The 15,073-nt window shown below is 37.2% G+C and overlaps 1 pseudogene; it reads right to left on the reverse strand.

The window, feature by feature from the left end:
• Window positions 1–1,373: 1,373 nt before the first annotated feature.
• Window positions 1,374–15,073, reverse strand: part of LOC140514667 (sodium/nucleoside cotransporter 1-like) — a 47,667-nt pseudogene continuing 33,967 nt past the window's right edge.

A 15,073-nucleotide genomic window follows, 5' to 3' on the forward strand; every position in this document is an offset into this window, starting at 1 on the left:
AAGCCTTTTTTAGTTTAGTGCAGGCCCTGCTAAAGCTTGTACTACTGTGCTAGCCTAACCTTTGAGGACCTCTAGTTCTCTTTCTCCCAAAGATGAGACATAACAGGGGGTCTGTGCATTAGGTGAGGCGTTGAACTTGATGGTCCCTGAGGGGATTTCTACGTCTTTGGAGTCTACCTTTCTAATCAACCCTCACTACTCCCTTTAATAGATTCTGTGTTCCAGCTAAACAGAATTACTTGCTATTGGTCAGAAATGCCCTGCCCTTTTGCCTCCATAACTTTGCTTACCCTGTCTCCATTTGGAAAGTCTTCCTCTCTCTCCAAATTCTGCCAATCCTCCAAGGCATAGCCCAGATGTTTCCTTCTTTGTGAAACATCCCTGATTCCTTCACCCACAATGATTTCTTCTGAATGCCCAGAGTATTTTCATGGCACTTAGTACAGTCAGCTTTGTATTGGAGTTCTCTGAAAGCTCATCTCCTTTAGAGTATAAAGTCTTCATGAATAGGGGCTGTTTTTTGTTTCACTAACATAATTCATTGCATAAAGTGAGTATGATGTCAGTTTGTTAAACAAGTGACTCTGGGAGTTCTACAGACGATAATTTTTTGTTTTTGTTATGATTCATATAAACAAACCAGTTTGATGCTGTGGCCTAGGGTTAGAGGGCTGTCCCTGGAGTCAAAGGCCTGAGTTTAAGGCCTGCCTCTGATTAGTTCGTTGCTGGGTCTTCATCATTGGAGGGATTTTCTACACTATTGAAGTCATAGGTGTGTCCCCCTCCCCAGAACCTTGCCATTATCCCAAGCATCTCTGATGACATGGTGGCCTCTGTGTTCTCTAAGCCCAATCCTTTCACATGTTCCATGTGCATTTGTGTGTATATATATGTACATGTTGGCTCCCCTTTCAGAATACAAGCTTTTTGAGGGCAGGCTCTGTTTCACTTCTGTCTATATCCCCAGCATTTCACTAGTACCTGACACATAGTAGGTATTTTATAAACATCTGTTGATTAACTGATTAAGAATTCGCAAACATCCTATACTATGAGCAGTACTTTAAAAAGGAGTAAAAGTAGCATTAACTCAAGACCAGAGAAAGTGATTCCACCAACTTCAAAGTATGCCTTCTAAAACATGACTGAGTAGTCAGTCGTTAAATCTTTACTTAAGAGCCGTCCGGTAAAGGAGAGCACATACACTTCCCAAGGGAACCCATTCCACTTTTGTATAATTCTAACGATGAAATTTTCCCCCCCATTTGGAGTTTTATTGGCAGAGATACTAGAGTGGTTTACCATTTCCTTCTCCAGCTCATTTTAGAGAGAAGGCAAGTATTCCAAAAAGGAAACTGGAAAGGATAGGCAGGCTACTGGTTTGATAGGGAACAGGGAATGTCAGTTGCTTCTTTGACCATGTGGATTCTCTTTTCCTTGTTTCTAAGTATTATTCTGAGCAGATTCTGACCTTCCCTTTCAGCATTGTCCTCAACATCAGTAACTCCCCTTCCTTCTCTGGTCTCTGGGAAGCGCAGTATAGAAATTCTGACCTTGCTCTTCAACCACACGCCCTGCCCACCTGGAAAGGCTAATATAGCCAGGAAGGCAATTAAATTGGCAGCAACCTTAGCAACACCTTCCACTGAAATAGCTGCTGCACTGGTAACGGCTTCTAAAAGGTTTTGCCCCTCCCTGTTGTATCAGGAATTTTTTTTACTAAATTGGTTTTAAACATTAGAGACTGGAGAGATCTGTCCCTGCTTTGTCCATTTGTAGTCTGATTTGGACAAACAGAAAATTCCTACTTAGTGAAAGCCTGAGATGAGGAGCCAAGAAATGACAAAATCAGATTCTCAGAAGTGGAAAGTATGTCCAGAGCCATCTTTCTTAACCTGTACCTGAAGAATACCTTCTATAACTTCTGACAAAAGATTATTCAACCACCTTTTGATTATATCCAATTACGTATGATCCAATATATCCAATTACATACAATCCAATGACAGGGTACTCCTATTCTTGAGACGTATCATTCCTCATTTGAATGGCTATAATTATATGCAAATTGTCCTTCCATTAGATCTAAACCTTCCTCTCTGCTCCACCCACCTCTTATCTAGGTCCTGTTATCTAGCTCCTGTTATCTAGGACCAACTAAAACAAACTTAAACTTCTACATAGCAGCCCTTCAAATACTACCTCAAGACAGGTTTCATTAACCTCTTTTCCTAAGTGCATTTATCCGGAGCATATGATAGAGAACATAGGTTTCTTGAGAACTATAAGGATGGGAAGTAGAAGGTTGATGGTTCAGAAAGGCTGAAATAATTCAGAGAATATTTAAAGACAAAAGTGAAAAGAGAAATGAGCGTGTGTAGAATGGGGAGCACAGCAGAGTGGAGGAGAATAAGAGGCAGGAAGAAAGAGTGGAACAAAACAACAACGATAGGATATGAAACATTTTTACAATTCAGACAAAAATGAGAAAGTCAGGAAATTTGGGAGAATGGTTGAGGTGGCGTTCCCAGAAAATGATAATGAAAAGGAAAGCAATTTTAACAAATGACTTTAAACAAGAGTTTGTAAAGTCAAATCAGGTAAAGAAGAGAAAGGTGGTACGTACAGAGTTGCTTCTTAAACAGCTCATATGAAAGCCACTCTTCCATAAGTACCTGAAATTGTTTTACTGAGACTGTAACCCTGTTGTCACTATTACACTAAGACTCACTCCTTTCCCACGCCTGCCTTGATATTTCTAATCTCTTTAACCCTGTTCACCTTATCAGACTCACCCATGTAGCAATGTTAACTCCCTCCTTGTCCTTCAACTTGAGACTTCTGGGTATACCAACTTGGACGGAGCAAGAGCACGAGGTGCAGCCATTACAGAGGCAGCAATCGAAGATACATAGTCAATCTGAAAGACTTTAACAGGAATTTAGTTCCTATGCCAAAAAATTCTAAATGGGGGAGGGAAGGTATACTTAGCTTCCCCAAACCAAGTCGGAAAATTTGGGTTTATATTTGAGAAATATCATAGAAAAAAAGGAAGTATTGAATACAATATTGCCTTAAAGCGTTAGATTTCCTTTCCTTTTTTCTCTAAAGTGCTATGAGAATGTTTCCTCTGCTAGATCTGACCTTCAACTCAGCATTGTCTTACCTGCTGTGGGAATTACCCAAGCAAGAACTAAATTTCATTATAGATAATGGAATGATGTTCTCATATTAATTTGTCACATAATAGTGATTTCAATAAGATTACATCTGATCCAATTAGATGTAATTAAAGAATTAATTAAGAAATGCCATTGTACCAGGTTGGCTTGTCCTTAACCAGATTATGCTTCCTGTTACATTTTGGGAATTCTCATAACAAAATTGGAAAAATGCAAAGAAGGGCAAATTTCTTTCTAGTATCCCTGGTACAAAAGCAAGTAGAGACAGCATTTGCATGGCTAAATTTCTGGGTAGCTGCAGGGCTCTCTCGGCCTACTCCAGAGGTAAGACATAGGAGAAGAACTAGCTTAGAGAAGAATTTTGTCCTGCAACTTCCGTGGAGGAAGGGGGCACCCCTTGGCCAGGCCAGTTCCAGATAATCAGAGGACTCCTCTCATTAGCAAGTCAGACCCAGGTCCACTGGAAGAATTCGGATTTAAGAGAGATCCCTGGAGCTTTCCCTTGAGCTGAATTAAATACACAAGATACCCTGGAGTAAATTTGACCACCTAGAAGATTGACTAGGAGGATATTAGGAGCCCAACATCATCCCAAGGTTTTTAGTGCAGACAGCTATGCCTGCCTTACCCATACAAACAGTAGAAGAAATGTGGCGAAATGAGATGTGGATAGGAAAGGGGAGCATTTAATTTCTCTGTGGTGTTGGCCTATGTCATATAATGGAGTAAAATATGGCAAAACTTCAGGCACTCTTTAGGGAATATTTTCTTGTCCTTGCCCCTATATAACATATCACAGGAAGCATACAGTGTTCCTGGGACTTTATTAAAAACAGGTGTTAAGAGAAATACGCTCCAGAAATAAGTCAAGAGAAAGTTCTCCTTAGGCTCTCATTTTCTCTCCTTAGGCTTTCCAAATGAGTCAAAGCTCTTAACATCCATAAGACATTTGCCCACATTTTTGCCCCATCAAAGAGTATCACTGAAGTAACATTACAAGCCTGGGAAACTTACCTAGGGAACTTGTGCTTTGTCGCTGGATTTGTCTGATGCTTTCACTTAGACAAGGCAGAGACAGTAGTTCTTACCCCAAAAGACATGTAGTCTCCCATGACTGCCTGCAGTTGTGGCAAAACCTCCACTCATCAAGGCATGGACTTCAGAAAGTGTCATATCTACGAGGTAAGGCTAGATTAGTAAAGATATCTCTGCAAACGAGAAGGAAGTCAGACTTAGATACGGGCAAGCCTAAACTGAAGTGGATTGTTGGCTACTTTGGGAAATAGCTCCAGAGAAATAAGCATGCTCTTTTTGTTACCAGATTTGCAAAACAAAGTAGTCACAAGTCAGGAAGGTTTTAAAATTGCTGCTAGTGTGGACATTTCTACATATAAAAGTTTTGAAAGGTTCTTTCCCATCTAAAGTAGAGCTCTGTATGGTTCTTAATAATCATGCTCAGTCTGCTACAGATTGCATACTGCTTACCATACCCACAAAGATATTTTCTGCCATACACAAACTCTCTGTGGCTATGGTAGCCATGGTGACCTGCATCAACCAGGAAATCTATAATAAAAAGAGAAACATTTCAGTTGAAGCAGGCAAAATAAGTACTGGATACAGATACTTTTCTTACTGTATCCCCTACATGAGTCTATAGGTCTATACACTGACATGAAGTGAGTCTAAAGCTACTTTAAAGCCTCTATAGATAAGTTTTACATTGATTTCAATTTATATACCACTATGGCTTAGTTATTTTTTGTCCTTTCCCTTGTCCTTACTAATGGTTTTCAATATGAAGAAGACGACCCATATTAATACAGAAGAAAGGACTTCATTATGGTTAATTAACATGTATATAACCTTTGTACTCTGAAGGCAGACCATAGACCAAATTCTTACCTGGTTGTACAGCTACCTTCTTTCACTTACATTCACTGAATTAACTTTTCTTACTTCCATTCCACCATCTCATGAAGGTTTATGTTTTCAGTCGTCCCCCTCTTCTTCACTGTCTAAACCAGGGGTGGAGAACCTTAGGCCTTGAGGTCACATGTGGTCTTCTTGAAGTTTGGATTCAGTCAAAGGGCCACACTTAAAGATCTAGAGAGCCAAATGGCCCGGAAATTGCAGCTTCCCCACCCATCTTAACCTAATATGGCATTCTGCATTCTATCATCAAGAAGGACTGAGTATGGGTAAAGATGAAAAGAGGAGGTGTGATGGTAACAGTTCCTTTAAACTCCTGATCGGATAGTCTGGTGTTCCTTAAAAAGCTGACTTTAAGAGGCTCAAGCTACTCCTTTTCCTTTTATTCAGACTTGTTTTTGGTTCAGCAAACAGTTGTCCTTCCTTTCCCATTAATATTATTACCTTTTGGATAAGGATAAGGAAAGGAGTATTTAGAGGTCAGAAGTGAAAATGGTGGTGGAAAGCTCTGGATGTATCACCTCTCCTTTAATTCTTCTCTCTGGCTACCTCTCAAGCTCCTCAACTCTCTTGTTATTTTGTTTTCTAAGCTTAAGATTCAGAGGTGTCTGACTACAGATGGATAAGCCATTATTTTATATTGTTCTTAGTATTATTTTGCATTTGAAAAACAAGTGTGTTAACTGCATTAATACCTATTTTAAAAAAAGAAAATAAAAAAACACACTAATAATGTATTTAATAGGGCCTCTGAGAACTGAGTAAAACTTCAAGCATATCCTAAGAACTACTTTCTCAATTTCTAAACTTAACCATGAACTTTCAGGTCCCAGCAATAAACCAGTGATTATTTAGATTGGTGGTGGTAGTAGTGATAGTAGTTTGAGAGATCTAGAAAAATATATACACAAATTATTCAGGATAGATTACAGGGGTGGGGAACCTGGGGCTTCAAGTGTGGCCCTTTGAATCCAAACTTCACAGAACAAATCCTCTTAATAAAAGGATTTGTTCTGTAAAACTTGGACTCATTCAAAAGGCCACACCTGAAGACCTAAAGGTCCACACGTGGCCTCCAGTCTGCAGGTTCTTCACCCCTGGATAGAACAAAGTCAGAACTTGCCATTTGTACAACTTTAATGAGATTGAACTGAGGGTGGTTGTGGGGAGAGGAGTAGAAATTCACCTTCTGGATTACCCACTACATAAGGCCCACAGGGCAGAGAACAGACATTATACAGGTGAAGAAAACAGTTATTGGTAAAATCTGTAGACAGAGCAAAGCACCATAGGTCTGATGTTTGGTCAAAGACAAATGTATCTTGCACAATGCTTTATAAGGTTCATCAAGCCAAGAGCTACATGCAATTTAAAGACTATAACTTCAGGTTTTTGCTAAATCAATTGGTCCAAGGGACCATAAGTTTGCAGGCTTCAAGGTCCGTTGGCTCTCAGTTGAAAATTGATGTGTTTATCCCAAAGAAACTTCTGGATAGCATCACTAGGAGGTTTAACTGTACAGAAATGTGGGAAGCATTTCCATGTGCTCTGTAAAACCACAGGACCATAGTTACAGATTTGAGATAGATTTTAGAAATCATTTTGTTTTAGAGCTGCTATGTAGTACAATGGAAGGACCACTGGATTTGGAGTCAGAGGATTTGGACTTGAATCCTGGCTCCTTTAGGTACTCCTTAAGAGACCTAGCCAAGTCATTCAAATTCTCTTCCCTTTCTATAAAATGAAGGGACTAGATGATCTCTAAGGTTCCAGTTCTAAGTCTATGGTCTTAGGAAACCCAATGGTGTTAGGTCCAGTAATTTATAAAACTTGGCAGCTAGGTGGTGAAATGGGTAGAGTGCTGGGCCTGGAGTCAGAATACATCTTCCTGAGTTCAAATGTGGCCTCAGACACTGGGCAAGTCATGTACTCCTATTTGTCTCAGTTTCCTCATCTATGAAATGAGCTGGAGAAGGAAATGACAAACCACTCCAGCCATTTTCTTTGCCAGGAAAATCCCAAATGGCGTCACAAAGACTGAAAAAATGACTAAACAAAGTAAAAAAAAATGCTACTAGAATGGCCAAAATCCTTCTCCCAGAAAATTTTCTTAGAGCAGGGATTCTTAATTTTTTGTGTGTGTATCATGTCAATCTGGTGAAGCCTAGGGACCTTTTCTTACAATAATGTTTTTAAATACATAGGTTTACAAAAGAAACCAATTATATTGATATAAAGATATTTTTTCCATTCAAGTTCATTGACTTCCTGAAATCTATCCATGTCTCCCAAATTAAGAACCCATCCATCCTAGAGGGATTTCAGCTCAATAGGCACCAGTGTTCTTAAATGGATTAATGACCTAAAGAAGCTTCATTAAGAAACATTTATGAAACAGTTTGCTGAAGAAAAAATTTCCATACTCTGTATTTTAGGCACAAGCCTGCCAGAAATACTGTCATTCAATTTAACATTAATATCTAAACATTTCTAGCATAGAAACAAATTTGCATAGTCCCCCCCCCCCCTTGTGATTGGACATGTCTCTGTACTCCAAGACAATTTTTGGTAACTTTTATAGACATCTTGAACAAGGAAAAGGTTATGATATGTTAAAATATAGTATAGGGTTAACATTCTACAATAACAGGAACTATTCATCTTCATTGATCATTCCCATCAAGGACTGAAAAGGATCTCTTCCCTCTGATCAGTATCACAATCCTTTACATGGTACACAGTAACACTAACTTTGATAGACTTGGCTCTTCTCAGGGATACAATGATCCAAGACAGTTCCAAGGAACTCATGATGGAAAATGCTATCCACGTTCAGAGAAAGAACTATAGAGTCTGAATGTAGTTCAAAGCATACCATTTTTCCTCTTTTTTACCCTTTGTTGTGGTTTTCCCCTTTTCTTCTGATTCTTCTTTCACAACATGACTAATGTGGAAGTATATTTAATATGATTATACATGTATAGCCTATCCTGGATTGCATGCCATCTTGGGGATGGCATGTAAAAGTGAATGTTGAAAACTACCTTTGCATATACTTGGAAAAAAATAAAATACTATTAAGTGGGAGATAAGATCGTATTAGCTCTGGAACTTATACCTCATTAGTACCCTTTGCCCCTGGGGCTCCTCTGATTGGAAGGTGGAGAGCCCTTCTCTGAACCTTCTTTTAAGAGGGGTAACCACTTCTGGACTTCTCCATCAAGGTTTTGTGTATTGTCTTCTCCATTACTTCATAAGTTCTTTGAGGGAAGGGAATTTCTTTATTTGTATTCCTAGTGCTTAGAATAGTGCCTGGCAACTACCAGGTGCTTAATAAATGTTTATCGACTGGCTGACTGAATATATCCAATCTTAGTCTCTCTCCTAATCTCCAGTCTCACATCACCAACTGCCTATTGGGCATTTAACAATGGATGTCTCATAGCCATCTCAAACTCAAAATGTTCAAAATTTGTTATCTCTGCGTGCCTCTCCCACTCCAAAGCCATCCCCTTTCCTAAACATCACCATATCTCCAGTCACACAGGTCAACAGTCTTGGCTATCCTCATTCTCCCTCTTCCCACATATCCAATCAGTTGTCAAATCTTGTCATTTCCACTTCCACAACATCTCCTACTCTCCATTCACATAGCCATCACCAAAGTTAAGACCCTTATCCCCTTTCATCTGTATTATTATTACCAGTCTCCTAATTTATCTCCCTGATTTGTCTTTCCTCTAACCTATCTATTCTCACAACTGCTGAAAACCTTGGATGATTTAACAATTTTGTTTAGCTTTCGCCTTGTTTGTTTTCTGTCACTTTCCATCTGCCCTAATTACTGCTTCATCCTCCAGACCACTGAATCTGTCTATCCCCCTTGCTTCTGTACCTTCTGGACCAGAAATTATGTGCTGGGAGACCTTCTAGAGCATGGATTCTTAACCTGAGGTCTGATATATAGATTTCAGGGAGTCTGTCAACTTGTAAAGGAAAAACAATTACACCTTTATTTTTTTATTAACCTTGAATTTCTTTTGTAATTATATGTATTTTATACATTTAAAAAGATTATTCTGACAAGAGGTCTATAGGCTTCACCATATTATCAACAGGATCCATGATACGACAAAGACTAAGAATCCCTGTTCTAAAGAAAGAAGATAATTTCTTCAAGGACTTGGAAAAAGATTACTTAGAGAGCAGAGCCAACGAGTTATTTGAACAGTAATTGGAAGGGAATTACTTGTTTACAAGTCCATAAAGTTTGTTTATATTCCAGGGGGAGTCTAAGCTGCACGTTGGTTCTACAAGTTTTGGATGGAATTCTGTGGGAGAAAATCACTAGGATGGCAAAAGATTGTTCAGATGACAACCTCAAATTTAATTCCCTTTCAGGGGAGGTGATGGGCTATTTGAATGGTGTGTGTGTGTGTGTGTGTGTGTGTGTGTGTGTGTGTGTGTGTGTGTGTATTTATCTAGTTATGGTCTCCTGTGAGTCTTTGAATCTTGTGCATTTTTGAGTGGTAAAGTATTTGATATGGATCTGAAGATCTTATTATCTGAATTTTGGGAAACCCAATCATAAGCTGTACCATGTAAGTATATACTTAAAATACTCAAATAGATCTGTGATCTCATAGACTTGGAAGTTCCCTCCATTGATGCAGATCATATTGTGTGAGCAGAATGAGCAGATCTCTGTTTGGGACATGTTGAGTTGGCAGAATTGATTTTACAAAGCATCCAAAGGCAATAAGAAACATAATTTCACCAGGTACTTGGCCATCTAGCTTTGCAGTATTCACCACAAACATAAGCAAACAGACAGACCACTGAAGATAACTGCAAATTATGTATCAACATCCATTGCATAGGACAAAAAAGTAAAAATAAAGGAAAGACTTTGCAAGATCCCTCAAAATAAATGAACATTTGCTTTAATACTTGGAAACTTCAACACAAAGTACATAAGGACTGCAAAAGTTAAGTTGGAAATTATTCAGGATTAAGAAATAAAAATGAGACTATCCTTATTATGGCCATGGGAGTGGAAACAAAACTGCTTAGCTCTCTCACAACTTCTCATTCAAGGATAAAAAAAAAATGGGTAGCTTACCAAGAAATGATCAGAAAAATCCAAGGAAGGACTACAGCAAGTGCATCTTGCTGCTTCAGTCCTCACAAAGAGATATCCAAAAGCTTATAGGTTCTTAGAAAGAAAAATTTGGCTTTCAGGAGCAAAATACACAGAAACATTCTAGTGCAGAGACAAGGAAGCCAGGGAAGGTTTAGAGGAGAAGCTGTATCACCCAATTCTGAACCGGGGTACAGAAACCTATAGGGCTTAGAGGGGAAAGTCATGATCAGAGTATACCCTGGATGAAACTATCCTACATAGATAGTGCTAGCACAGACTGCCAGATACATTGCCTTCACATAGATCACCTGCATAGATCACCTTCACATAGATCGTTAAGACTGCTCCAGTGACCCACATAAACCACTCCCAGGGCAGTAGGCTAGTCATTGATTCCTAAAGTCCTTGGAGAACACAGATCCCATTACCAAGACCCACGACTATGTAGAGATCAGCATCAAAGTAAGATTCATTATTCCTTTCAGACATGCACAGAGTCTGACCTGTCACAGTACCAATTCAGGAAGACTGGAGAGTGAGTAAACAGAAGAGAATACCAATGATAAAGAAATATTATGGAGACCAGGGTCTCTCAAGAAACAAATCCAGAAGATGGGAATAATTCCATATTATCCACAAGCAAAAACTCGAAGAAATTCTCAGATGTACCAGAAGCTCTCCTAGAATTCTTGGAAGAAATGAGGAGTCTTAAAATAATCATATGGATGAAGTGCAAGCTCCAGAGGAAAGAAAGGGAAAGAAAATGAGAGCTCTAGAAGAAAGAATTAGAACAAACAGATTAGAACAGAAAAAGAAAACCTTAATCATTTAACAAACTCTTGGAAAATCAGATTGGATAACACAGAAGTTGGTGACTCCATGAGATGAGAGGAATACTAGAACAAAATTTTTAAAAACTGAAAAAAAAATCAGAAAATGTAAAGGATTCTTATTAAAAACAATTGACCTAGAAAGTAAAGGAGAGAATCTAAAAATCATGAACTATCTAAAAAATCATGATTGTAAAAAAGCCTAGATATCATATTTTAAGAAATCATTAATTAAAACTGACCAGATCTATTAGAAAGAAAAACATAAAGAATCTATAAGTCACTTCCTAAGAGAAACTCCAAAATGAAAACTCTGAGGAACATCAAAGCTAAAATCTAGAGCTTCCAGATGAAAGAAAAAATACCACGAACAGTCAGAAAGAAAGAATTTAGATCCAAAAGGCCATATTCAGGATCATACTAGACCTGGCAGCTACCAAGAAACAGGAAAGGAGAGCTTTTAATAATTTATTCCAGAAGGTAAAAGATAAAGGATTACAAAAAGGGAAAATCCTATCTAGCAAAGAACACAAAGGATTTGCTATAGATATACATTAAACTTCATAGAGAATCTGGCAGAGAAAGAGGGAGGGGAGAGGAAGACTAAGAAGAACAGTTTTGGGGAGAGATTAGAACAAACTTAGTCTTCAGAGAGCAGATTGTGAAGACAGAATGAAGAAAAAGAAAGCGAAGAAAAGAATCTATGATTGAAGATTGGGTGAGAGAAAAAGAGGAGAAGTGGAAGAGAAGTGGATTGCATCAAATACAGATTGCTAGTACAGAGCACATTCCTTCTCTCTCAACATCTTCTTCTTTGTAAAAAAAAAGGGGGGGGAACAAAGAAAGGGAAAATGTAAAAGGGAAGACTAGAGGGAAATACATAATTAATCCTAATTATGGACATGAATGGGATGAATTCACCCATAAAATAGAAAAGAATGGAAAAAAATTAGAAAATAGAATCCAACAGCATTTTATTTTAAAGATACACACTTGAAAGAGGAAAGTTTATAAGTTAACAGGATGGAGCAAAATCTTAATGCTTCAGGGGAATTCAATAAAGCATGAGTAAGAATTATAATCTCAGACAATAATAAAAATTGGCATGTTAAAAAAAGAAAGAAGAATACCATATTATGCTTAAAGGCACTAAGACAATGAATATCAATACTTAATATAGATGTACCAAATGGCATAGCATCTAAATAGCTAAAACAAAAGTTAATCAATTTACAGAAATAGTAAAACTCTAGTAAATTGGGAATCTCAATGTAACCTTCTCAGACCTATATAAATCTAAACAAAAAGTAAACAAGAAAGAAGTTAAAGACATGAATAGTATTTTAGCAAAGTTGGATACCATTGATCTCTAATGACTACTAAATGAGAAAAGAAAGGGGCATACATTTTTCTCAGCTGTGCATAACACCTCTACAAAAATTGACTCTGTACTAGAGCATAAAAAGACCTAAGAAACAAATGCATAAAAGCAGAAAATGTGCTGATCACAATACACAATGGATTATATAGTTTTTGAAGAAAGGACTGAAATTTAATTGGAAATGAAATAATAATTCAAAAGAATTTATGTCAAATAACAAATTATAGAAACTATAGAAAACTTCTTCAAAGACAATTACAACAATGAGACAATACACCAATTTTTGGGGGATGCAACCAAAGTATTTCTAAAGGGAAATTTTATACTTGTAAACACTTTAATCAATAAAAAAGAGAAAAATTAGATCAATAAATTAGGGATGCAACTAAAAAAGAATTTAGAAAACCAACACATTTATGAAAACCAATAAATACCAAAGCAAAAATTCTGAAAATCAGACAATATTAAAAAAACTGAAGGTAAAAAAACCCTCATAATGAGTTGATAAATAAAACCATGAGTTATTTGAAAAAATAATAAAATGTATATTAAGAGAGGAAAATTAAATTGTCAGTAACAAAAATAAAAAAATAAATCACAATAAATGAACTACTTCAACTATTATCAATTATATGCCAACTGATTGTTAAACAAAATGAATACCTATAAAAACTATAAAATACCTTGATTAACAAAACAGAAATGGAGAAATTAAATAATACAACCTCAGAAAAAGACATTGAACAGGTTTACAAATGAATTCTCACTGGAGAAATGCAGAGGGAGATGCATATAAAAGTGAATTCCATCAAATATTCAAATAACAATGTTACATAAACTGTTTACAAAAAGAGAAAAAGGGATCCTACCAACAATGATGCAAATATGGCACTGATACCTAAACCAGGAGGAGATAAATCAGAGGGGAAAAAAAATCTGCAAACCAGTGTCCCTAAAGATTATCAGTACAAAAAAATTTAATATTACCAAAGATGCCAAAGCAACATATCAAAAAGATTATACGTGACAACCAGGTAGTATGTATACCAGGTGGCTAGGTGGCATAGTGGATAGAGTGCCTGGGCTTGGAGTCAAGAAGACGTAAGTTCAAATCCAGCATCAGACACTTCCTAGTTGTGTGATCCTGGGCAAGTCACTTAACCCTATTTGCCTCAGTTTCCTCATCTGTAAAATGAACTGGAGAAGAAAATGGAAAAGCACTCCAGTTTGACAAGAAAACCCCAGATGTGGTCATGAAGAGTTAGACACTACTGAAAAAATAGCTCAACAATAACAGGATTTACACCAAGTACAAATTTAGTTCACTGTTAAGAAAACTATAAATATAACAGACCATATCTGTTAAAATAATCAAAATCTAATGATTATATCAAAAGATGCAGGAAAAGCTTTTGACAAAACAAAATATTTACTTCTGTTTTTTTAAACTAGAGAACATAGAATTAATGAACCTTTTTTATTTTTATTTTATTTTTTAAAATACATAATTTATTTATTTTTCAATTCTCCCCAATCACTTTCACAAGAATTTGAATTAAAGAATTTCTCCCAATCTCTCTCCCACCCCCACCCCAGGACAGCATGCACCCCATCCACCCCTTCCTCCAGTCTGTCCTCCATTCTATTACCCAGCCTTCTTCCACCCCCTTTCCCCTCTGTTTTCTTGTAGGGCAAAATAGATTTCTATACTCCATTGCCTGAATATCTTAATTTCCAGTTGCATGCTAGAGCAATTTGTAACATGCATTATGAAAGCTTTAAATTCCATAATCTCTCCCTCCCTCCCCACCCACCCTCATTGAGAAAACAAGCAATTCAGTATAGGTCATATATTTGTAACAATGCAAAGCAATTCCATAATAGTTAAGTTATAAAAGACTAACTGCATTTCCCTCTGTCCTATCCTGCCCTCGATTTATTCCATTCTCTCCCCTTCTCCCTTGCCTTCCTGCAGGGTAAAATAGATTTCCATATCCAACTGAGTGTGTGTTATTCCTCCTCAGGCCAAATCCCATGAGAGTAAGGTTCACTTATTTCCTTTCATCGCTCCCCTCTTCCCCTGCATTGTAAAAGCTCTTTCTTCCCTCTTATGTGAAATGATTTGCTACATTCTACCTCTCCCTTTCTCTTACTCTCAGTACATTCCATTCAACAGTAAATTTTATTTTTTTTGGTATTCTCCCTTCATATTCAGCTCACCCTGTGCCCTGTGTGTGTGTGTGTATGTGTGTGTGTGTGTATGAATACACACACAGAAACACAGACACTCATGTACATATACATACCTATACAATATATGCATACATACATACCCATATACACCTACATATATATCCATATATATATATATACACCTATATGCATGCAAGTATGTACACACATACATATGTATATTCCCTCTAACTACTCTAATACTGAAAAAGGTCTCATGAGTTACAAATAAGATCTTTCCATGTAGGAATGTAAACAGTTCAACTTTAATGAATTTCTTAAGGCTTCTCTTTCCTGTTTACCTTTTCATGTTTCTCTGGATTCTTGTATTTGAAAGTCAAATTTTCCATTCAGCTCTGGTCTTTTCAACAAG

The sequence above is a fragment of the Notamacropus eugenii genome, chromosome 7 (genome assembly GCF_028372415.1).
Source record: "Notamacropus eugenii isolate mMacEug1 chromosome 7, mMacEug1.pri_v2, whole genome shotgun sequence".
Classification (NCBI taxonomy): domain Eukaryota; kingdom Metazoa; phylum Chordata; class Mammalia; order Diprotodontia; family Macropodidae; genus Notamacropus; species Notamacropus eugenii.